Source organism: Manis pentadactyla, chromosome 8 (genome assembly GCF_030020395.1).
Source record: "Manis pentadactyla isolate mManPen7 chromosome 8, mManPen7.hap1, whole genome shotgun sequence".
In the NCBI taxonomy this organism is placed as follows: Eukaryota; Metazoa; Chordata; class Mammalia; order Pholidota; family Manidae; genus Manis; species Manis pentadactyla.
In genome coordinates this window covers 80,919,022-80,942,731 of record NC_080026.1, presented here as the reverse complement: position 1 = coordinate 80,942,731, position 23,710 = coordinate 80,919,022, and the positions used below count along the sequence as shown (strand labels likewise).

Here is a 23,710-nt window from a genome sequence, read left to right as displayed (position 1 = left end):
AACTGGATATCCATATGCAAAAAAAAAAAAAAAAAATGAAACTAGACTTAGACCTTATACCTTTCCAAAAAAAATCAACACAAAATGGATCATGGACCTAAATGTAAAATGCAAAACTATAAAATCTCCAGAGGAAAACATAGGAGATAATCTACAGGAACTTGGGTTTGGTGATGAGTTTTTAGATACAATACCAGAAACATGAAAGGAAAGATAGATAAGTTGGACTTCATAAAATTTAAAACTTAATTGTGAAATATGCTTTTAAGATAGCAAAAAGACAGGTCAACAACAAGGAGAACATACTTGCAAAAAACCTATCTGATAAAGGAGTTGTATACAAAATACACAAGAATTTTACAACTTCAACAGAAAGAAAACAGCCCAAATTAAAAATTAGCAGAAGATCTAAGCAAATACCTCCCCAAAGAAGATATATAAAGGCCAAATAAGCATATGAAAAGATGCTCAATATCATTAGGGAAATAAAAATAAAAACAATGAGTTCACACCACACATCTACTAGAATGTCTAAAATCCCAAAACTGACAATACCAAACACTGACAAAAATACAAAGCAACAGGAATTCTCATTCATTGCTGGTGGAAAGGAAAATTAGTACAGCCCCTTTAGAATATGGTTTAGCAGTGTTATAAAGCTAAACACAGTCTTTTCATACAATTCAGTAGTCATGTTTCCAGGTATTTATTCAATTCATTTGAAAACCTATGTCCATACAAACACCTGCAGGAGAATGTTAACAAAAGCTTTATTCACATGGCCAAAACATGCTAACAATCTCAACAGGTGAATGTATAAACAAACTGTGGTCTTCCATACAGTGTACTACTACTCAGAATTAAAAGAGTAAACTATATAAAGCCATGCAAAAACATGGATGAATCTTAAATGCATTTGTCTAAGGAAGCCAGTCTGAAAAGGCTTCATCCTATATGATCACTTTTATGTGACTTTATGAAAAAGGAAAAATTATAAAGACAGTAAACAAGTCAGTCATCTTCAGGGGGTTGGGAAGGAATAACAAATGCTGGCAAGGGTGCGGAGGAAGGGGACCCCCTCCTACACTGTTGGTGGGAATGTAAAATTGGTTCAATCATTATGGAAAGCAATATGGAGATTCCTCAAAAAACTAAAAATAGAAATACCATTTGACCCAGGAATTTCACTCATAAGAATTTACCTGAAGAAAACAAGATCCCATATTCAAAAAGACACGTGCACCCCTATGTTAATCGCTGCACTAGTTACAGTAGCCAAGATATGGAAGCAACCTAAGTGTCCATCAGTAGATGAATGGATAAAGAAAATGTGGTACATATACACCATGGAATATTATTCAGCCATATTTATTATTCAGTTATATTTTCAAAGTAAATTGTTTCCAAGCCTTCAATGTGATATTAGATAACATAGATCACCAAACTTGTTTTTCCATTATTTATTCATTTGCTTAACCTTTATAAAGCTTGTCCCTACAAATTGCTGAGGTGGTATACTTAGAGGTTAGGAAAGCTAGTACTACATAGCCTGAACAATCTTAACGGTAACCATACCATAGCATTTTCAAGAATGCACATATACAATATTCACTGGATAATTTTCAACCTAGAGTAAAATGAGCTTTCTGCAATAACTTACAAATAGTCACGGACTTATTTTATTAGACCGAGATGGCCCCATCATCTAAAAGAGCTGTATATCATCCAAACAATGAGTCCCACTAAAGGAAACCAAATATATAAGACTCTAAAGCTAAGAAATACAAAAATTAGGCATGAGTTTCCATTCTAAAAGAAGACTTCACTGCAGAAACACAATACACTGTAGAACTTTTTTAATTAGCTACATTCAAATTATGGCTTAATTTAGGTAATTGTGACACATGAGGTAATAAAATGTTTTCCATTGCACTGTCTTGCATTTTTAAAATTTATTTAATGGTTGTAAAATACACATAACATACAATTTACCATTTTATCTATTTTGTGTACATTTCATTGGCATTAAGTACATTCACATTGTTGTGCAACCATCACTGCCCTCATCTCTAGGACTTCTTCATCTTCCCAGTCTGAAATTCTACTCATTAAACAATTAACACTCAACTTCCCCTACCCCAACCCCTGGCAACCACCATTCTCTTTTTTGTCTATGAATCGAACTACTCTATATAAGAGGAAGTATACAATTTACCTAGTGTGACTGGCTTACTTTAGTTAGCATAGGATCTTCAAGGTTCATTCATGCTGTAGCATGTGTCAGACTCAGTTCCAAAATAATACATCAGACAGATTCCATCAGTGCAACTGTTGTCTAGGTGGGGAGACAGATTCCTGGTGCCTCCTAATCTGCCATCCTCCCTCTAGCTCCTCAGTCTACTGTATTCCATTTTGTAAATTCTGTGTGAACACAGTGCATGTCTGCCTAAATAGGCATACTGTATCAAATCAACTGAAAGGGCAGATATTCTTATATTTAAGAAGTTACTATGAAAGAATTTGCTTTTTGCTTGTTGCCATAATAATATATCTAGACTATTTCAAAGTTCAATTGTCACCAAAGTATTTTTCTTCCTAAAAAACATCAAGAAATAATATTGCAAAATGGAAACCAAAAATGAAAGTACAGTTTATTTTCTGAGAAATTGCTTGAAAGCCAAGAATAATTTGTAACAAAGTCACAAAGTCACAAATGAAGTTCCACATAATTCCCTTAAAAATTACTGCCTGCAAAACTTAATGTCTCACTACATGCTTTTCTTCATATCTTTAAAATTAAGATTAGAAAAATTGGAATCACATGATGAAAATAAAACTGAGAAATTCCACTTCTAGCAATGAGAGACCAGGCAATATAGACTCTCCATTGTAATTAACTAGAACAGATGGACAAAGTACTAAAAAATGAAAAATAAAAATTTGCTTAGAGGCATTAGAGAATTACAAGAGATTGAAGAATTGCCAAACCAAAATACAGTTGGGGACAGAAGACCACAAAAGTTAGTGCAGTACTAGGGACCTTTTCCATGGGAACACAGATTATCACAAAACTGACCATCCCAACAGCCAGAAAACATGAAAAAATTTGGACATGCATATTAAAACCACAATGAAATACTGCTACACTCACCAGAGTGGCTACAATGAAAAAGATTGACAATATATCTACTATCAGCAAGGTTATGGAGCAACTGGAAAACATTGCAGATAGAGTACAAGGTGGTATGACCTTGAAAACTAACTGGCAATAACTCCTAAAAGTAAACATATTCTTACCATATATCATTTTTTCATCCCTAGATACACACCCAAAAAGAAATCAGTCTGCCAAAGTGTACACATAGCAACATCCACAGCAGCTTTATTTGTAACAGCCTGAAAACAAAAATAACAAGTGATGTCAACAGAATAAATGAGTTGCTGGAATGAACATGAACACAATGAAATACCCCCGAGTAAAAAATAAAAAAATAACAAACATGCAGTAATAAACATGTTCAGATAAAACAAAGAAAATTGGTCTCCAGTAGAAACTGTACTCTAAGTAATGGTAAAGGAATTTTTTCAGGATGAAGGTAAATATTACAGAAACTTTAACATTCTGGAAGGAAAAGCTCAAGGAATGGTAAACATGTAAATTGATTCACTAATTTTTTCCCTTAATTTCTTAAAAATAACTGTTTAAAACAAAAAAAAATTAACATCGTAGTTTATAATGTGGGCAGACATAACATACATGGCAACTACATCCATCACAAAGGATGGAGGATGGTGGTAAATGGACCGATCTGGCTGCAAGGTCTTTCCTTTTACATTAAGTTGTACAATAATAACTCTGAATAGACTGTCACAACCTCAGGATGTATAGAGTAATCCTACAGCAACCATTTAAAAAATAAGGAAAAGGACTATTGTTAAAAAGCTACGTGGCAAGTTAAATGGAAATTTTATAAGTAATCAATTAACCCAGAAGAAGGCTGAACAAGAAAAACCAAAGAACATGCGATTATATATTTGTCCAAATCCTTAAAATGTACAATGCTAGACTGAACCCTACTGTAAACTATAGACTCTGGGTGGTGACAATGTGTCAATGTAGGTTCAGCAACTGGAACCAATGTAACACTCTGGTGGGAGATGTTGGTAATGATTATGCATGAGTAGGGACAGGGGATATATGGGAAATCTCTGTAAACCTTCTGCTCAATTTTGTTGTGAACCTAATACTGCTATGTTCATACCATAGGAAACATTCAGCAATGAAAATCAATAAACTATAACCATATAAATATGGATGAATTTTTAATTTTGAGGGAAAAAAGCCAGACTCAACAGAATATATATCATATAATTACATGAAGTTTAAGAGAAGGGAAAAACCAAACCAGGTATACAGGGATTCATTTACATACAGGTGGTAAAGCTATAGAGCAAATTAAGACAGATGTTACCATACAAATGAGGAAAGCTATAATCTTCAAAGATGAGAGGTGGGCATGAATGGAGTGCCTCTAGGGTATGGACAGTATTTTTTTCTTGACTTGAGTGGTGTAAACAATTTATTATTCATTTCTGCTATATTTGTTGTGTTATACTTCACAATTTAAAATACTAAAAACAAAAACAAAAAATTACTCTGAACTGACTAGATTACTTCATAACTAAAAACATGACTTGAAAATGTTAAGATGGAAATAGTCATAATAAAAACACAAAAAACTTATGTATTTAGAAAGGGCACTCTTGGTGATAACACACAGAATAATACTATCCTAAAAATTCAATGTCACAAAATCTCAAATTCTTAAGCACAGTAAATCATACAACGTCCCTTGACTAGCTATTTTCTAAATGCGAAATTCACTTTTTAGAATAGATAATAAAAATTTATCAGTGACTAGATCAATTTTTCCAAAAGGTTTGGATTCTTCATTACTCCAAAAACTTGTCTTAAACACTAGTATAAGACCATTAAAATGACATACCTTGGCATATTCTGAGTTACTAGAATACTAGACAATTAAAGAGTCAATAACATGACTGAAAGAATGCTTGCTTTATATAATGTAGTTTATTTTGTTTTCTTAATTAAAAATCAATGTGAAAATCATTGGTCAGGGCATTTTAACAGCTGTCACTGTCTTATTCTACAAAATTCAAGTAGGTAAAGAACTTCTCACCCAAAATTAACCTCTCCCATCTGTAACAGCAAAAATACCTACTCTTCTAAAATAGCTTTCTTCTCTATCACTAACTCCAATTTTCCCCCAAAGGTTTGGGTAGGCCAGCTGTGTTCTTGCATCCGTTGGACATGAAGTTGGATATGGTTTTACACTCAGATATGGGATATGGGATATATGGGTATGCCATGGAATGCAGAGGGATGTAGCTGATGGAAAGCTTCATATTCCACTTTTCCAAGCACTGAACTCAAACGTTCCTTCTACTAGAGATAAAATGAGCACAATAAAAAGGCACTTATACCTTGGGGCAGTGGAAAAACTGGCCATTTGAAGACATCTGTTTCTAATCTCCAGAAAGTTTAATTCCAATACAGGCATACCTCATTTTATTGCACTTTGCTTTATTGCGTTTCACATATATTGCATTTTTCACAAATTGAAGGCTGTGGCAACCCCACATTGAGGAAGTCAAGCAGTGACATTTTTCCAACAGCGTTTGCTCACTTTGTGTCTATGTCACATTTTAGTAATTCTTGAAATATTTCAAACTTTCTCATTATTATTTTTTGTTATGGTGATCAGTGATCAGTGATTATGACTCGCTAAAAGGTCAGATGATGGTTAGCATATTTTTTAGCAATAAAGTGTTTTAAATTAAGGTCTACACATTGCTTTTTTAGACATCATGCTAGTGCACATTTAAAGGACTACAGTGTACAGTAAACATAACCTTTATATCCACTGGGAAACCAAAAAATTCATTTGACTCACTTTATTACAATATTCACTTTATTGTGGCAGCCTGAAACCAAACCCAGTTATCTCAGAGGTAGGCCTGTATGTGCAATTTTAAGAAATTGTTTTATTTTGGTGCTGGATTACAGCAGCTTTCTACTTCTGCCTTTCTAATCTATCAGGTCACTAGTGGACTCTGGCATTGCTACAAATTACACAAATTCATAAACTCCTGAATAAGAAAAGATCTGATTTGTATTTATGCAGAGTATAGTCAGAGATCCTTGGTCCACTCTCCATGATGCTTCAACATGGCCACCCTGAATCTCTCTACTGCCAAAACTGGGTAACTGATTTCTTAAATGTGCTTAAAAGATGTTAAGAAATGTTCACATTTAAGAAATGTTAAACTAACCAAAGACTAATTATGTATCACAGTTAAATGAGTATATCTTGATCTGCAGCATACTAGAGAAGTATATTGTATTAGTTCATAAATGCTGCCATAACTGAGCAGCACACCTGTGTGGCTTAAACCAACAGAAATTCACTTTCTCACAGTTTTGGAGGCTAAAAGCCCAAAATCAAGGTGCTACAGCTGCAGGTTGGTCTCTTCTGAGGATTCTGAGTGATGGCCAAGTTCTGCCTGTGTCTCTTCTCATTGTCTTCCCTCTATGCGTGTCTCTGTATTCAAATCTCCCCTTTTTTATTAGTGCACCAGTCATACTGGATTAGGGTCTACCCTAAAGCCTTCACTTTGACTACCTATGTAAAGACCCTATCTCCAAACAAGGACACATTCTGAGATACTACAAGTTAGAACTTCAACATATAAATTTTGGGTAGACATAGTTCAATCTATAACATATACAGGCATGTATATATTTGTATGATACATATGTATGTGAATATATATTATGTATCTGTATGTATGTATATAACTAGAACCATTCTTATCAATGTTCAAGAGAATTTAATTGCAGTGAATGTTTTTCATACCACTTGTGAAGGACCTCATATCCCTTGTAATGTGTATTTGTAACACTACAATGTAATACACTTCTAATGTAACACATTTCTATTTCTTTCCTTTTTAGGAAACACATGCACACATACATATCCATGCTTCACTGTCAAACAGAGGTGTTTCAGGCCAAGTAGCCTGAAATAAACATTCAAAATAGAACATGTTTTCCAATGGAGGTAAAGATTATAGTGTAACCAACAGGAATGTGCAAGACAGCAATAATTTAATTTAGTAGCTGAGCCAAACCATGATAGTCCGTTTTGAAAATATGGAAACTTAAGAAAGTGATACTGTTCAATTGTTAACTATGGAATGCAAGTACATTTCTTTTAAATTTTAGGTCACACAAATACACTTTGTATATTTATTTTTTAAAAGAAGTATCTATTCAGCACATTTGGGATTTAAGAGCTTGAAAATAACTGAATCCTTTTTCCTGTTGTGTGCATGTTAACACCAAATGTAAATGCTATTACGAGGTTTCAGTTACCGCAGGACTCTGCCTTCATGCTGACTTACTTTTATGCATCTCTCAGAAGGAAATACTCATGGTTCAGGTTTCAATGGATGAATGCTTTCACCCTTATGAAATATAGAAAGTGCTCCCCTTTTAAAGTATTAACAAAAGATAAAGAACTATGACTTTTCAACTGTTTTGTTCTTTAATTTTTAAAACTTTTAAACAGTTTTTAAAAGATCATGATTATTCATAAAGGTCTACCTAAAGCAAATCTGTTCTAGCAGGTAAAAAATCAGATGACAGCACACAGAATTTTTGTTTGTTTGTTTTCTTTATTGTCATCAAAAACATAACATAATATTTACCACCTTAAACAGTTTAAGTGTACAGTACAGTGTGTAAACTATACACACATTGTTGTGCAATAGATGTCTAGAAGTTTTTCATCTTGCAAAACTGAAACTCCACAACCACTAAACAACTCCCATTTTCCCTTCTTCTTACCCTCCCCCACAATATTCTACTTTCTGTTTTTAAGTTTGACTATTTTTAAAGCCTCGTAAGTGGAATCATGCAGTATCTGTTTTTTTCTGACTGGTTTATTTCACTTTTCACTTAGCTTAATATCCTCAAAACTCATCCACTTTATAGTAAGATTTCCTTCTTTTTAAGGCTGAATAACATTCTGTGGTAAGTATGTACCACATTTTCTTTATCCATTTATCTACTGATGGACATGTAGGTTCCTCCCACCTCTTGGCTATTATGAATAATGCTACAGTGAATATGGGTGTGCAGCTATCTATTTGAGATGCTGTTCTCAATTCTTTGGGTTATATACCCAGAAAGAGGATTGCTGGATCATATAATAATTCATTTTTAAGTTTTTAAGGAAGCATTGTAGTGTTTTTCATAGCATCAGCACCATTTTATATTCCCACTAACAGTACACAAAGGTTCCAATTTCTCCACATCTTCACTAACACTTGTTATTTTGTTTTGTTTTGTTTTGTTTTGTTTTTGTTTGTTTGAATAATGACCATCCTAACAGGTGTGAGGTGATGTCTCATTTTGGTTTTCAAGTGAATTTCCCTAATGATTATTTGATTTGAGCATCTTCTCATATGTTTGTTGGCCATTTGTATATCTCCTTTGGAGTCATGGCTATTCAAACCCTTTATACATTTTTTAATTTTCTTTGTATATTACAGGTATTAACCCCTTGTCAGACATATGGTTGGCAAATATTTTCTCCCATTCCATAGGTTGCTTTTTCATTCTGTTGATGACTTCCTTTGCTGCAGTTTTCAAATTTGATGTCATTATTTATCTATTCTTACTTTTGATGCCTGGGCTTTTGGTGTCATATCGAAGAAATAACTGCCAAATCCAGTGTCATGAAGCTTTTCCTTATGTTTTCTCCCAGGAGTATAGTTCAGGTCTCACATTTAGGTCTTTAATCCATTTTGAGTTAATTGTTATATATAGTGTAAGGTAAGGTCCAACTTAATTAATTTGCATATGGATCTCCAGTTTTTCTAACACTATTTGTTAAAGCGACTATCATTTTCCCATTGTGTAGCCCTGACAACTTTGCCAAAGATCATCTGACCATATATGAGAAGATGTATTTCTGGGATCTCTATTATGTTCCACTGATATATATGTCTGTCTTTATGCCAGTACTATGCTGTTTTGATTGTTACAGGTTGGTAATATTTTTTAAGTCAGGAATTGTGAGAACTCCACCTTTATTCTTCTTTATCAAGATTGCTTTCACTACTTGGGGTCCTTTGAGATTCCATATGAATTTTAGAATTTTTTTTCTATTTATGCAAAACAAAACATTGAAATCTTGATGAGTTTGCAATGAACCTATAGATCACTTTGGGTAGTACAGACATCTTAACAATATTAATTTTTCCAAACCATGAACACAGGATAACTTTCCATTTATTTTTGTCTTCTTTAATTTCTTCCAGCAATGTTTGTAGTTCTCAAAGTCCAGGTCTTTCATCTCCTTAGTTAAGTTTATTCGTAAGCATTTTATTCTTTTTGATGCTACTTGTAAATGAGATTTTCTTACTTTCCTTTTTGGATTGGTCATTGTTAATGTATAGATAAGCAACTGACTTTTGTGTGTTGATTTTGTATCCTGAAGCGTTGCTGAATTCGTGTAATAGTTCCAACAGGGGTGTGTGTGTGTGTGTGTAAAATCTTCAGGGTTTTCTGTACACAAGATCAACAGAATTTTACTTCTTCCTTTCCTATTTGGAGGCCTTTTATATCTTTTTCTTGCCTGACTGTTTTGGCAAGAACTTCCAGTACTACACTAAATAGAAGTGGTAAGAGTGAGCACTACTATCTCATTCCTGATCTTAGAGGAAAAGCTTTTAATTTTTCAACATTGAGTGATGTTAGCTGTGGGCTTTTCACATATGACCTTTCTTATATCGAGGTCATTTCCTCCTATTCTCAGTTTGTTGAACATTTTTATCATGAAAAGATGTTGACTATTATCAAATGTTCTTTCTGCATCAATTGAGATGATCATTTGGATTTTGTCATATTCTGTTAATGTGATGTATTACATTGATTGATTTTCATATGTTGAACCATTCTTGCATGTCAGGAATAAATCACACTTGGACATGATGTATAATCCTTTTGATATGCTGTTGAATTTGGTTTCCTAACATTTTCTTGAGGATTTTTGCATCAATATTCATCAGGGATATTGTTCTGTGGTTGCCTTATAGTATCTTTGATTTTGGCATCAGGACATCAAAATAACGGGGCCTCATAGAATGAGTTGGATGCAGTCCCTCCTCCTCAATTTTTAGGAAGAGTTTGAGAATTGGTACCAATTTTTCTTTAAATGCTTCATATCCCTCTCCAGTGAAGCCATCTGGTTCTCGGCTTTTCTTTGTTGGAGGTTCTAATTATTGCTTTAATCTCCTTACTCATTATAGAACTCTGTTCAGATTTTTTATTTCTTCATGACTCAGTCTGGGTAGATTGTATGTTTCTAAAAACTTATCCATTTCTTCTAGGTTATCCAATTTGTTGATGTATAATTGTCTGCAGTAGTCCTTTGTGACCCTTTTTACTTCTGTGGCATCACTTGTAATATCTCCTCTTTAATTTCTGAGTTTTGTTATTTGAGTATTTTGTTCCTAGTCTAGCTAAGAATTTTTCAATTTTTCAATTTTATTGATCTTTTCAAAGAACCAACTCTTAATTTCACTGATTTTTTTTCCAGTTTCTTATTCTCTATTTCATTGATTTCTGCTCCAATCTTCATTACTTCTTTCTTTCTGCTAACTTTAGGTTTAGTTTGTTCTACTTTTTCTAGTTCCTTGAGTTATTAAATAAGGTTGCTGACTTAAAATCTTTCTTCTTTTTTACTGTCTTTTTTTACTACTACAAACTTCCCTCTTAATACTCCCTGTGCTGCATCTCACAGTTTTGGTATCTTGTGTTTTCATCTTAATTTGTCTCAAGATATATTCTAATTTCCCCTGTGTTTTCTTCTTTGATTCATTGATTGTTCAGGGGTATGTCATTTAATTTCCACATATTTGTGCATTTTCCAGTCTTCCTTTGCTATTGATTTCTAGCTTTATTCCACAGTGGTCAGAAAAGATACTTCATATGATTTCAATGTTCTTAATTTTACTAAGATTAGTTTTGTGGCCTAACATGTGATCTACCCTAGAAATGTTCCAGGCACACTTGAGAAGAATGTGTACTCTGTTGTTGTTGGATGTCTGTTAGGTCCAATTGGTCTATTATGTTCTTCAAGTCCTCTGTTTCCTTGCTAACCTTCTGTCTGATCTATTCCTTATTGAAAGTGGGGTGCTGAAATCACCTACTGTTATTGTGCTGCTGTCTGTTGCTCCCTTCAATTCTGTCAAGGTTTGCTTCATATAATTGGGTGCACTGCTCTTAGGTTCATATAAATGTTATAACTTCCTGGCAAATTGAGCCTTTTATCATTATATACTGACCTTTGTCTTGTATGACAGTTTTTTACGTAAAGTTTATTTTGTCTGATATAAGCATGTCCACCTCTACTCTCCTTTGGTTACCATTGACATGGAATATGTTTTTCTTTCTTTTCACTTTCAACCTGTCTATGCCCTTATGTCTAAAGTAAGTCTCTTGCATATATTTTTTTAATCCATTCATCCACTCTGTGTCTTTTGGTTGGGGAGTTTAATCCATTTACATTTAAAGTAATTATCAATGGAGAAGAAGTTACTACTGCCATTTTATTATCTGTTTTCTGTAAGTCTTATAGGTATTCTTTCCCTCGTTTCCTCTCTTGCTGCTTTGTGTTCGATTTTTTTTTATAGTGACATGTTTTGATTCCTTCCTCATTTTCTTTTATGCATTTCTATAGGTATTTTCTTTACCAGACAGCTTTAAATTTTCAAGTGCTTTCTTGTTGCTGTCTATTCATTTCAATTTGAAGAACTCCCTTTAACAATTACTGTAAGGCACATCTAGTAGTAATGAGCTCCCTCAGCTTTTACTTATCCAGGAAGGTCTTTAGTTTGCCTTCATTTCTGAAGGGCGGCTTTGACAGATATAGTATTCTTTGTTGACAGGATTTTTTTTCTTTCAGCACTTTAACTATACCATTCCACTCCCTTCTGCCCTGTAATATTTCTGCTGGGAAATCTGATAATCTTATGGGAGCTTCCTTGTATACAGTGAGTTATTTTTCTCTTGCTGCTCTCAAGATTCTTTCTGACTTTTAAGAGTGATTATAATGTGTCTCAGTGTGGGCTTCTTTGGGTTCATCTTAGTTGGAATTTTTAATCTTCTTGAATTTGGTTGTCCATTTCCTTTCTCAGATTGGGGGCATTTTGTGTTATTACTTCTTCAAAGAAGCTGTTTATCTCTGTCTTCTCTTCAAGGAATCTCATACTGTGTATATTGGTGAATTTGATGGTGTCCCTAAGTCCTTAGGTTTTTTTCACTTTTCTTCATCTTTTTCCTCTCACTTCTCTGAATTGATAATTTCAAATGAACTGTCTTCAAGTTCACTGATTCTTTCTTCTGCTTGATCAAGTCTAATGTTGATCCCCTCTACTGAATTTTCCAATTAAGTTATTTTATTTTTCAGCTTCAGAGTTTATTTTTTTATAGTTTGTATCTCTTTACTGATACTCTCACTGTATTGATGCATTGTTTTACTTATTTCATTTATTTATCTGTTCTTGTAGTGTATTGAGTTTAAGATAATTATTTTGAATTCTTTGTCAGGTAATTCACAGATTACCATTTCTTCAGGGTTGGTTTCTGAGGATTTATTTTGTTCCTTTGATTGGACCATGTTTCCTTGGCTTTTTCATGTGCCTTATTATCTGCCTTGTCATTTTCTGGTTGTGGTTTTTGCATTTAAAAAACAGCCACTTCTCTCAGTCTTTATAAACTGAGTTTGTACAGAGAAAGATTTCCACCAACCAGCCCAGCTAGAGATTCTGGGGATCTCTCAAACCTTTTACAAGGCCGTATCTTCTCTGAGCTTTTGTGTGTAATTTTCCAATGAGAAAGGTTTGCTGGGGTTTCTTTTATATGAGGCTTTAGTCTCTTGCTCCCTCTGGTGTCTGTCTGAAGTACTTCAGGTTCTCTGGCACTGCCACAGGCTACTGTGCTTGCTCTTTTGTTCTCAACAGCCCCCAGGCACCCAAAGTATGCCCATTCCCGATCAGCATTCAAAGTCAAGCAAAATAGAAACCAGTCCCTCAGGTAATCCCCCAGAAAGCTAGAACATCAGGCTTATGTTCCACTATTCTCTTTCTCTTCTAAAAGAAGAGCAGCACATTGGACTTTTCCTCTCAATTGCTAACTGTGCAGAACTGCGGAGGGGCTAATGTAGATGAAATGAAACTGCTTTTCTGATGCATTTCAGTGCATCTGTTCTTGCCTTTGAGCTTGCCTGGGCATCGTCACAACATCTTTTTGGACTGTATATCATTAAGTTGTGTTTTTCTTGGGGAGTGAGTCCTGGAGTTACCTATTCCACCATCTTTCTGACCACAGGTTTATTTCTGTAATCTCATGTTACAACAAACTCAACAGAAACATAGATAATAGACTTCATATATTTACAGTAAAGCTTTTCTTTAATTTAGAACAAAGGGTATGAAATATTTTACCTCTTTAAATGTCTACTTCTATCTCTCCCTTTCTACATTTTTTTGGCATTTAAAGAATATAAAGATATTGTATAGTACATACCATTTTATGTACCATCTCACCTTCATGATACCTCACCTCTGATTCCTGTTAGGCTACAGTAAATGGCCCTGTGCAGGCATCAATCCACTTGGTGCTGACAGTGCCCTATCTCAAGCTTACACCAAACAGACTCCCCACTTCCAGCTCTAGGGGTTTGCGGATGTCTGCAGGGGCCAGTAGGTGTCACATATATGTAAGTCAGAAGTGCAGAGGAGGCAAACCTCAAGGGAAACCCTCCATCCTCTTCAAAGAGGGGCAGAAACTGATAGGCAAATACTTTTCTTAGTCCCTTAGATGGATGACTCAGGGATGTAGTCTCTGGGACTCACCAGAAATAGCAGTAGACCTCAGATGTTACCAACTCAATAATACATTATATTGGTTTTGCCTCCTTCCCCACTTAACTCCCCTTATTCCTTCACTTCCTTTCTCAAAACTACTTCCCAAATAAATTAGCTATCATAAGCCCTTGTCTTGTGGGATAGGGGTCGGCTAAGATGCACATTCAGTAGGGTCCTACTCTATGGGATCTCCTTGTCTTTTCTGTTAAGTGAGAACAGGCAAGTTTCTTCTCTTCCACTAGATTGTATTCCTCTTAAAGGTAAAAAGTCACATCCACTTGTGTAGTCCCATCACATGAACTTAACGATTTTTTTAACACATACATAATTTCCCACTGGGTTTTTCAGATGACCTCATTATTCCCAAATGATTTATGAGACAATTTTCACATGTTTGAAAGCTGATCACTTGTGCATAACTTCCTTCAAATAGAAATCCATTTTTGTAATATTTTATTACTTGTTTTGACTTGGCCAAATACACTTTCCATAGATAATGCACCCCAGATATCTATTCAGAAATAGTGAGCAAGTTTTTGAAGGCAATCTTTCTGTTTAGGTGACAATATGACTGCCAGCAGTTTTACGAAACTATAGTTACCTATAAAAAAGTTAAAACTCTATGATCTATGCTAGTCTTGGGTTTCTTTTTTCCATAGAAATAAATTTTAAAGGAAACATTCCCCATGGATTTAAATAAACATTTCTTTATATGATACCTCCTGCAACACTCAAGCTAAACATATATTTTCCTGGCTTTTTAAAATTAAATCATAGTCAAGCAATTAAAAACATAATAAAAATGTTACTAAAATATTAACTTTGCCTGAATGGCACTTCAAAAGCTCAGAATTTGACAAAGGGACCAACTCAAAATACAGATAATACAAGCTTTAGTGGTCTTCTGTACAAGATAAGAGAAATATTGTGTCAGTTTTCAATAATCAATAAGCAATTAAAACAATTCTGAAAAATACTTAAAATTTGGACATACAGATGTCTTTTTAATTGAGATTTTACCCCAACGAACATTATCATATTTCCCTGCTATGTCTCTCCAGTAGTTTAGATGATGGATGTAAGTCCTGACACATGAAGCTTGATAACTGGGCATGTTGGCAAAGGAGAAAGAAAATGTGACAAAAAGATGCTACTTGGGGAAACACTATCTCCTTTGTTCATCTTACATAGTATTCCAACACCAACAAATCTCAGCTGTGGTTTACACTTGTCATTTCTGCTCAATTCCTATAGAAAACCTTAAATTAGCTAACATCTAGCCCACAGAATAGATGTCAGAAATCACAGCTTGCAGTCAGCTGCTTTTTGAGTACCTTTTCTTCCAAGGCCAAGACACTCCAACTGTCTTAATTCCACTATCTTCCCCTTTTGCTGTGAATGTTCATGTGTGATACACATCAAAGAAAATTCCTACCAACACTATTCATGTATTATTATAGCTGAATCAGCCTCCAATACCACATGCCAAATATTATTGGGCTTACACTGCATATTCTGCAAAAGACTCAGAACACAGGAGCTGGAAGGAATTTAGGGAACACTTAATCCAAAACTCCAAGAGGTTAGATGACTTGTAACTAGTGACAGTGTCACTGGCAAGACCGGATTACAAACTCAAATCACCGGACTTCCTGTCACCCACTCTGCTAAGAGGAGTGGTTTATTTCCCTCTAATTCAAAACACCTCAGTGAATACCCTAGTGCAATGAGCCAACTAATAAAAAAGCCCACTTAAAGAGTGAATTGTCTCTTATCTGAGATGCTTTAAAATCATATTTAAACAAGTATCTGGGAGATGTATTATTTTAAGAATAAGATAATCCAGTGTCTGAAGCTAAATAAATTGAAAAATTATATTAACCCTGGCAAATGTCAATGTATAAAACTAATCCAGATTAGACACAGACATAAATTATTCAACATTAATCTCACTTGAATTAAGTTTTGAACATCCTCATTCAAAACTCCACACTAATGTACTATCACTAATAGTACAAAATTCTACCAATCTCTAGACAGAGGGTGAAGAGAGCCTACCTTGCAGGCTGAGAATTACTCTTAGAGCTATTTGGTGTTCCTTAAGGCCAAGTACATGCCCTAGCTTTAAAGTTCCATTCCATGTGGTCAATGCCAGGTCCATCAGCCCAAAATGGGACAGTTCTTCATCCAGATCCATCACAAGTCATTTATTCTATAACACAGCACAACTATTTTCATGGACTGGACTAGATGCTGGAGAGGTACAGGAGATGATTTTGAAACATACAGACCATGAACAGGGCACCCACTGTCAGCCAACTTTATATACATTATCATACAATCTTCATGTGAACCTTAGGAGAGAGATATTATTGTCACCATTTCACAAAGGAGGAGATGGAGAAAACCAAAGCTAGGAGAAGGCAGAGCTTTGGAATACCTGAACCCTCTCCTAGAACTCTAACCACCTCTGCACCAACCAGCACATGCCTCTGCCTGTCTGCATGGAGCTGGGCAAGCGCAGAACCTATTGTGGAGTAGTTTACCATCTGAGACTCAGGTTTGATATGTCCCCACACCACATTAAGAGTTTTGACTCTAAACAACCCTATGAGGAAAATGAGTGTCTAGATCCACTCAGAATTCCAAAAAGAAACCCAGGCCCCAAGTTTAAAGGGTTTACAGCCCTTTTTGTCTGTACAGCACAGACCCCAACAGATTCTATACCTCCTGGGTTGTTGCATGAAAGGCTGAGATGACTGAACAGCCATAAAGCACCAGGACAGTGTCTCACACATAGTAAGCCAGCTGCTGCTTTCACAATCACCATCATTCTTCAGTAAAACCGCATTCCTCAAAATTTTTCCTCAGACTATAGTTCAAACAGAGACAAAAGCTACACAATTCGTGTTCACTCTCAGATGGTCCGTATCTATAAAAGGTATTTTTTTTTTTACCAAATGTACTATTCTGCAGCCATAGAAATTTAATTCTAACAACTGCTTAGAAATACAAAAACAATACATTAGATTAAAATGCAGAATACAAAACAGTAGCTAATGCTACAACACCAACTACATATACTATGCAAACAGACAAGGTTCAAGGGACTACATGTCAAAGATTACATTTCAAGGCAGAAAAATAAAAATAGTTATTAGGATGGTGAGGTTACTGAAGATGATTTTATTTGTAAAAGTTCCCTTCCTATTGCTTTTTAAATTTCTGTAATCAAAAAATATATGCTTTTAAAGTTATTTCATAATACAATGGACCCTTTAACAACATGAGTTTGAACTGCATGGGCCCATTCATACACAGATTTTTTTTCAATAACTGCATTGGAAAAATTTTTGGAGATTTGCAACAATTTGAAACAAAAAACATTTTCTTTTCTCTAGCTTACTTTATTGTAAAAATACAGTCTACAATTCACAGAACATACAAAATATATGTTAATTAACTGTGTTACCAGTTAGGCTTCTGGTCAACAGTAGGTTATTGGTTAAGTTTTGGGGGAGTCAGAAGTTATATGCAGATTTTCAACTGCACAGGGGTTCAGTGCCCCTAATCCCCACATTGCTCAAGAGTCAGCTGTACTATTACACCTAACTTAATGGGAGTCTGTAGGAAAATTAACGCATTCTGAGCCTCCCACACAATAATAGAGATAATATATCCCCTCCACAGGAATGTATAGGTTTGTGCACTTCCCCCAAGTCCCTTACAACAAGCCACTCTCAACAACAATATGCCAGTTATAAATTATGCTCCGTGAAAAATCCTGCCATTTGCGACAACATGGATAGACCCACAGGGTGTCATACCTAGTGAAATAAGCCAGGTGAAGAAAAACAAATACCATATGATTTCACTTGTATGTGGAATCTAACAACAAAACAAAATGAACACACCAGCAATAAACTCATAGACACTGAGAAACAAAAAAATTATGCTCCTAGACTAAAATGCTTCAAGATGGCTTAGTAACATCCAGAAAGTACTAGCTTCAGGGGTACAGGGAATCAAAGAAGGAAAAGGATCTGAATCTTGTTAATTTTGACCACCATCCAACCATGCAGTAGTTTCTGGAAGTGTTTTCCTGAGACCACCTACATTAGACTCACACAAGATTCTTTCAAAATGCAAATTCCCGTCAGCATACTGACCCTCAAATAGGCAGATTCAGAATCTCTGAGGCCTAGGTTCACCTTTTTGCACAATCTCTCCAAGAGATTTCTGTGCAAATTTTAAGAAAAGATGATCCACAGACATGCTAATCAAGTAAAACAAACATCATTCAAAATTTTCAGTGAAAGAAGCAAACAGAACTCTCTCATTGGTAATTCAATTTCTTCTTAATTCTTCACAACCACTAGCTCCAATATAAGCCAGGTTGTGGGATCCCAGGTACAAGGAGCAGATACCCTGCTAGAAACCATTACCAGTTACGCTTTCTTCTCTCGGTATTTGTAATCTTTATTCCCTCCCCCGCGGTTGCCATTTCCCCCCTAATTAACAAAGCTTTACAATGGAGGGAGATGTCGAAGATAAAACAGTGTCCATTGTACCCTGTTCTCTGGAAATCTAACAATTTCTTATGAGAATAATCAAGGATGCAAAAAAGGGTATTAGGCAAAAGTACTGGGGACAACAGTATTAATACTCATAATCTGCCATTTCTTGAGTAGGTAGACTGCATCTGGCACTGCTGATACTTTAAATCCAGTATTTCTAACCCTCACAACCCAGAAGATACTTTTATTCCCATTTTAGAGATGAGAACACTAAGGCTCAGAGAAGTTGAGGTCACACAACCAATAAATAATAGAGCCAGGATTTGAATTCTGGTAGTTTGGGTAGACACTTCCCTTTGCCTGGCCACCTAAGCATGTCATAAACTGTTTCAGTGCTTAGTTAAGTAGATTATACCAAGTGAATATTATACAGCCATTCAAAAAACCATGTTCTTCAAGAATCTTAAATGAAATGGAAAATATCTGTGATAAAATATTAGTTGGAAAAGAAGGGAAGTGTGATAACCAGTTTAGAATTTAAGGGACACAAGTCATACAAAGGTAGGGTCCACATCTCTCCTGCATTTTTTATGCATCCTCAAACTCTAACACCATGTCTGACACATGGTAGGAAGTCATTGTTGCAAAAATAAATTATGTGTGGGATTATTTTTTTAAAGACCAGGAAAAAAAAAATTCCCAAAATATTATCAGTGTTTACTGCTGGATTCTAGACTTACGGATAACTTTTGGGTTTTTTTTTTTTACAACTGTTTGTACTTTCAAGTACTATATTACTTTTACCAGGAAAAATATGAAAATAGCTAATTTTCATATCCTATGTTTAAGCATCTTCCTATTCAAGAGAGGCAGTTAAACTCCAGATCTACTTAATATGCAGACTAATACATGGCTTATCTTATTCACTGTAACAGAGAAATGACTTTATAGCTAGAGAATAAGCATTCTTTTTATAATCCAGCACCATAAATGAAATGGGATTTAATACTTGTTACAAATATAAATGCTTTCATCACCTACAGTTATTAGAAGCTTAGTAGGTAGGAAGTGGATTAATAAATGTGTAACAGCCACAAAATGTTTTTATTAATGGTTTGTGCCTTAAATGCTAGTACCACAAGGATTAAAAATCCAATGTGGTGGCTTCTGCAGAAGAAGGGTTTCGTGCCAACATCATCCTCACACATTGCAAGAGCCAGTATAAATTAGCATTAAAATTGTACGTCATCCCTGATAGTTTATTAAGCATTTTACACAAAGGAATATATATATGATTACTATTACCCATGCATTTTTTAAGAACTATCTTTTAAAATAAACAGAATAAACCAAGGATGAGCCGCATATTTTATTAGGTCATCATTCTGGACAATTTCAAACAGCAAAACACAGCACAAATCTGAAGATAATTTTACTATTAAACTGTCTCCAAAATGACTTCATCTTCTGAACAAACTCTGGCTTTGCTGGCCAGATTATACTACAGTGACTAACCTACAAAAGCCAAAAGGACAGAAGTATGAACTACACTGAACCTGGTGACTCTAAAAGCAATTTTAGATGGCTGATGGGTGGGAAGGAAGAGGAAGGGGAGAAAGGCTATCTTACAGTAGTAAAAAGTATTTGTATTATGTAATTTTCAATGGGGGGGGGGGGGAAGAACACTTGACATGGAGAAAATGGTGGAAGAAAAAAGATAGTTACAGTACTCAGTGGCCCTAGGTCCTATTCATAAAAGGAGTAATAAGATGAGAACAGCTTGATGTGATCAAAATTATTTCCCCTTTGGGATTTAGGTTTATCTCTGAATTATGCCAAGAAAGAGATTCTACCTACATATAACATCACCAAACAATCTCGATGTCTAGAGATTACCAATGCAGGCCCACGTCTCCGACAGAGTGAAGCTTTTGCTTCAGTCACAACTTGGAAGTTTTGCACAATGTCCTCTGCTTCGCCCAAGGTGGGGAAACTGGGTTAGATCACTCAGCATCCGTGCTGACTCCCTTCCCTCTTGCCCATTTCTATTAGAGAAACTGGAAAAGAAGCCACGTTCCCAGAATCTCTTGTAGCAGGGAGTGGCCAAAGAAATTCAGATGGAAGCTCCAGAGACAGAATTTTTTGTCACAGAAAAAGGCAAAAACTTGAATAGAAAACAGTGTTTGCTCTCCTCCCTTTTTCTGCACTGGCTATGGCAACACCTCAAGGCCCAGCCACAGCCTGGGAGCAGCAGAGGCTGGGAGGGAAGCACTGGTCTCCTGGATGCCCTTGGGCAGCTACTGGGGCCTGGACCTCTTAGCCCCAGATTTTCTGCTAGGTAAGGAAAATAATCCCTGCTTGTTTAAGCCACTCTGTGTTTTCCGTTAGTCGCAGCCAAAGACATTCTTGCCTGTTACAATGATCGATATGAGAAACTTTTCTGTGTTTTAACTTATCAATGATCAACTTAACCAAAACCCACAAGCCTTCACATAGATAAGATTTACTGAGAGTCCTTACTCCAGGCCCAGGAGCACAGGTCAGCAATGCCCATCTCGGTTCATCATAACAGGGCGCTACAGGAGGCAAAGTTAGGACTCCTTAGTCAGGCCAGTCTGAGAGCAGTTCAGAAGCAATTTACTACCAAGCTACACAACTTCTGGTGGAGTTCTTCATTTAGTTTAGAAAGCAATCTTAACCTTCAATCCTGTTCACTGAGTCAACTACAATTGTCCTAACAAACTTTCTGATTGGAGGAAATGAAAACTTTGCGTAAAAAGTAAATCACCCCTTCCCCCCTCCCAAAAAACAAACAAACAAAAAAAGAATTCATGTGCAGTTTTTTAAAAAACCTGGCAAGCATTTGTTTTCTAGTGTTTTGAAATCTTTATTTATCCATCGCATGGATGGTGCCGCCCTAAGCACCATGTGCCTGGTGCTGGGCTAAGCATTTCATGTGCATCGTCTCTTTCAGGGCCCAGACAGTCCAGGAAGATGGGGCTGTTATTGTCCCCATTTTACAAGTGAGCAGACAGAATACGTTAGCGCAGGCACAGCATTTTCTTTGAAAAAGTCTCCTTCCAGCCACCTATGAATGACAAGTTCAGAACCACATAAAACTAGAAGGGAGATTGATTTTGCTGCTCATCTTTAGTAAAAATATCAGAAGTGATTGGCTCAGGACCATTCAAAGAATGAAAAATACTGAAGGACAACTACAACTAAAGAGGGTATAAAAGCCCTCTCATCCTGAGCAAAATCTGAAGTTCTACCTTCTTGTCCAGTCTAGTTTTACTCAGTATACACTCACCCACCTTTACAAGGGCTAATTTACTCTGGACACTGAGCTACAAGGAAGGCCAATAACAATATTTAGATAGCTATGAATGTTCATTTATCATAAGACCATCTAATTCATTTTCCAACATACTTGATTTTCATTTTCAATATAAGAATGTGCAATTTATGAACTATGGTTTATAAAGAAATGACTATTACTACTTGATTCAGTACTTTCTATTTGGCCAGCACTGGGATGCTTACGTGCATCTTTTTTTTCTTACTCATCACAACCACCTCACAACCACCTAGGATGCACCTGTTATTATTAACACCCTCTCTTAGAATTGGGGTTGCAGGTGATGAATTTTCCCAAGCTCCCTATTGAAAGGTAACACTGAGTGCCAAATCCACATCCAGCCCAGAGCTCTGTGCTTTTAACTACTAAGCTTCATAAAGTTATTTGTTCTCATTGTTTATTAGCCTAATCAGGCATTAGCTAGAAAACTATATTAAGCCTAGCTCTTACTTATCTTCACTTCTAGTATCCCACCACCTTCATGTAATTTTGTTTCATATTTCTCCCTGCTCCTACAAAAACATCTGAAGAATTAGTTATTCACCAAATCATAAGACAATCTTCACTGATGTTTGGCAAATTAAAGAGATAACATAACTGCTGCATTTACTTTCAACCAGTGATGTGTGATAACCTGGATTCGTGGCTAGTTCTGCTACTCAAGCAAGTAGCAGTAAACAATTCCCCCATGTGCCTACCACTGTGAAAATGCAATATGGTTTTTAAAGTCTTTAACAGCAATATCCTAAAAGCCCACCAGATGTCAACCACAGTTCATAAAAATAGGCCATTTCCCCTTTGTAACGCTACTATGATGAAACACAAAGGTTTCAGAACTTTGAAAATGCCTGTCCTTCTCAATTTTATGTAAGAATTCTCAGTTGTATGGCAAACATGTGTTTTTCAACATAAAGAGAAAGTATAACAGTAAGAGGTAAAACAACCAATAAAGAAAAAAGGGGAAAAAGTATAAATACAAAACTCCATGTTTACCCTCTCAGGACTTTGGCAAACACAAAGACTGTATTGCTGACACTTTTGACCCATTTATTACCTACTTTCTCCCAGACTTTCCTCTATACTACTCTCCTCCCTGTTTACATACAGTAACTCACATTTGAACTGAATGAATCAACACTATTATCTCCCATAAAGCATGAAATTTAAATTTTGAAGTTCAGTATTAAATTAAAAACATTTTTTATCATTAAACAGTGCTGTCCAGGTTTCCATTCCAAGGCTCACCATACCCATCAAAAACTTAAACTGAACTTGAAAATAAATTCCCATTTACAAAACCATTGACTAATACAATCCATAATCTTCAAACAAACAAAATTTGATTTAAAATTTAGATTCAAACAAAAATGTCAGATACTCTGCATGGCTATTCCAAAGCAGTTATCAGGCAAAAAAAAAAAAAAGAGAAACTAGTGCTTTTCCGCCTCATCTTTGGCTTGATGGTTCTAATATATATCAATTATTTTGGTATTAAATGATCCTCCAAGAATGGCATTTCACTTCTTTGACCACCACCCCACTGCCCATATTTTAACCTCACTGAATTTTTGGTCCATTGCGTAAAAGAATTTCTCTACTAATAAAAATACAACCCATTAAAGATTAACTTGCCCCCAGGACAGTCTCTCTGGAAACAAATTCCAAGCATTATAATCACCAATTTGTGCTATGTAAACTTAAAGGCAGATAATCTTTTTTTTCTGATTTAAATTGAAAAACTGCATGTATTTTAAGATGATTGTGAAAAGAATAACGACAGACCCAAATTAATAATAATCAGACACCCAACCTGGCA

The 23,710-nt window shown here is 35.5% G+C and overlaps 1 protein-coding gene across 3 annotated transcripts in view; it reads right to left on the bottom strand.

Annotated features, from left to right (window-relative positions):
• Positions 1-23,710, bottom strand: part of BICC1 (BicC family RNA binding protein 1) — a 256,510-nt gene that overhangs the window by 229,393 nt on the left and 3,407 nt on the right. The window lies entirely within an intron of this gene.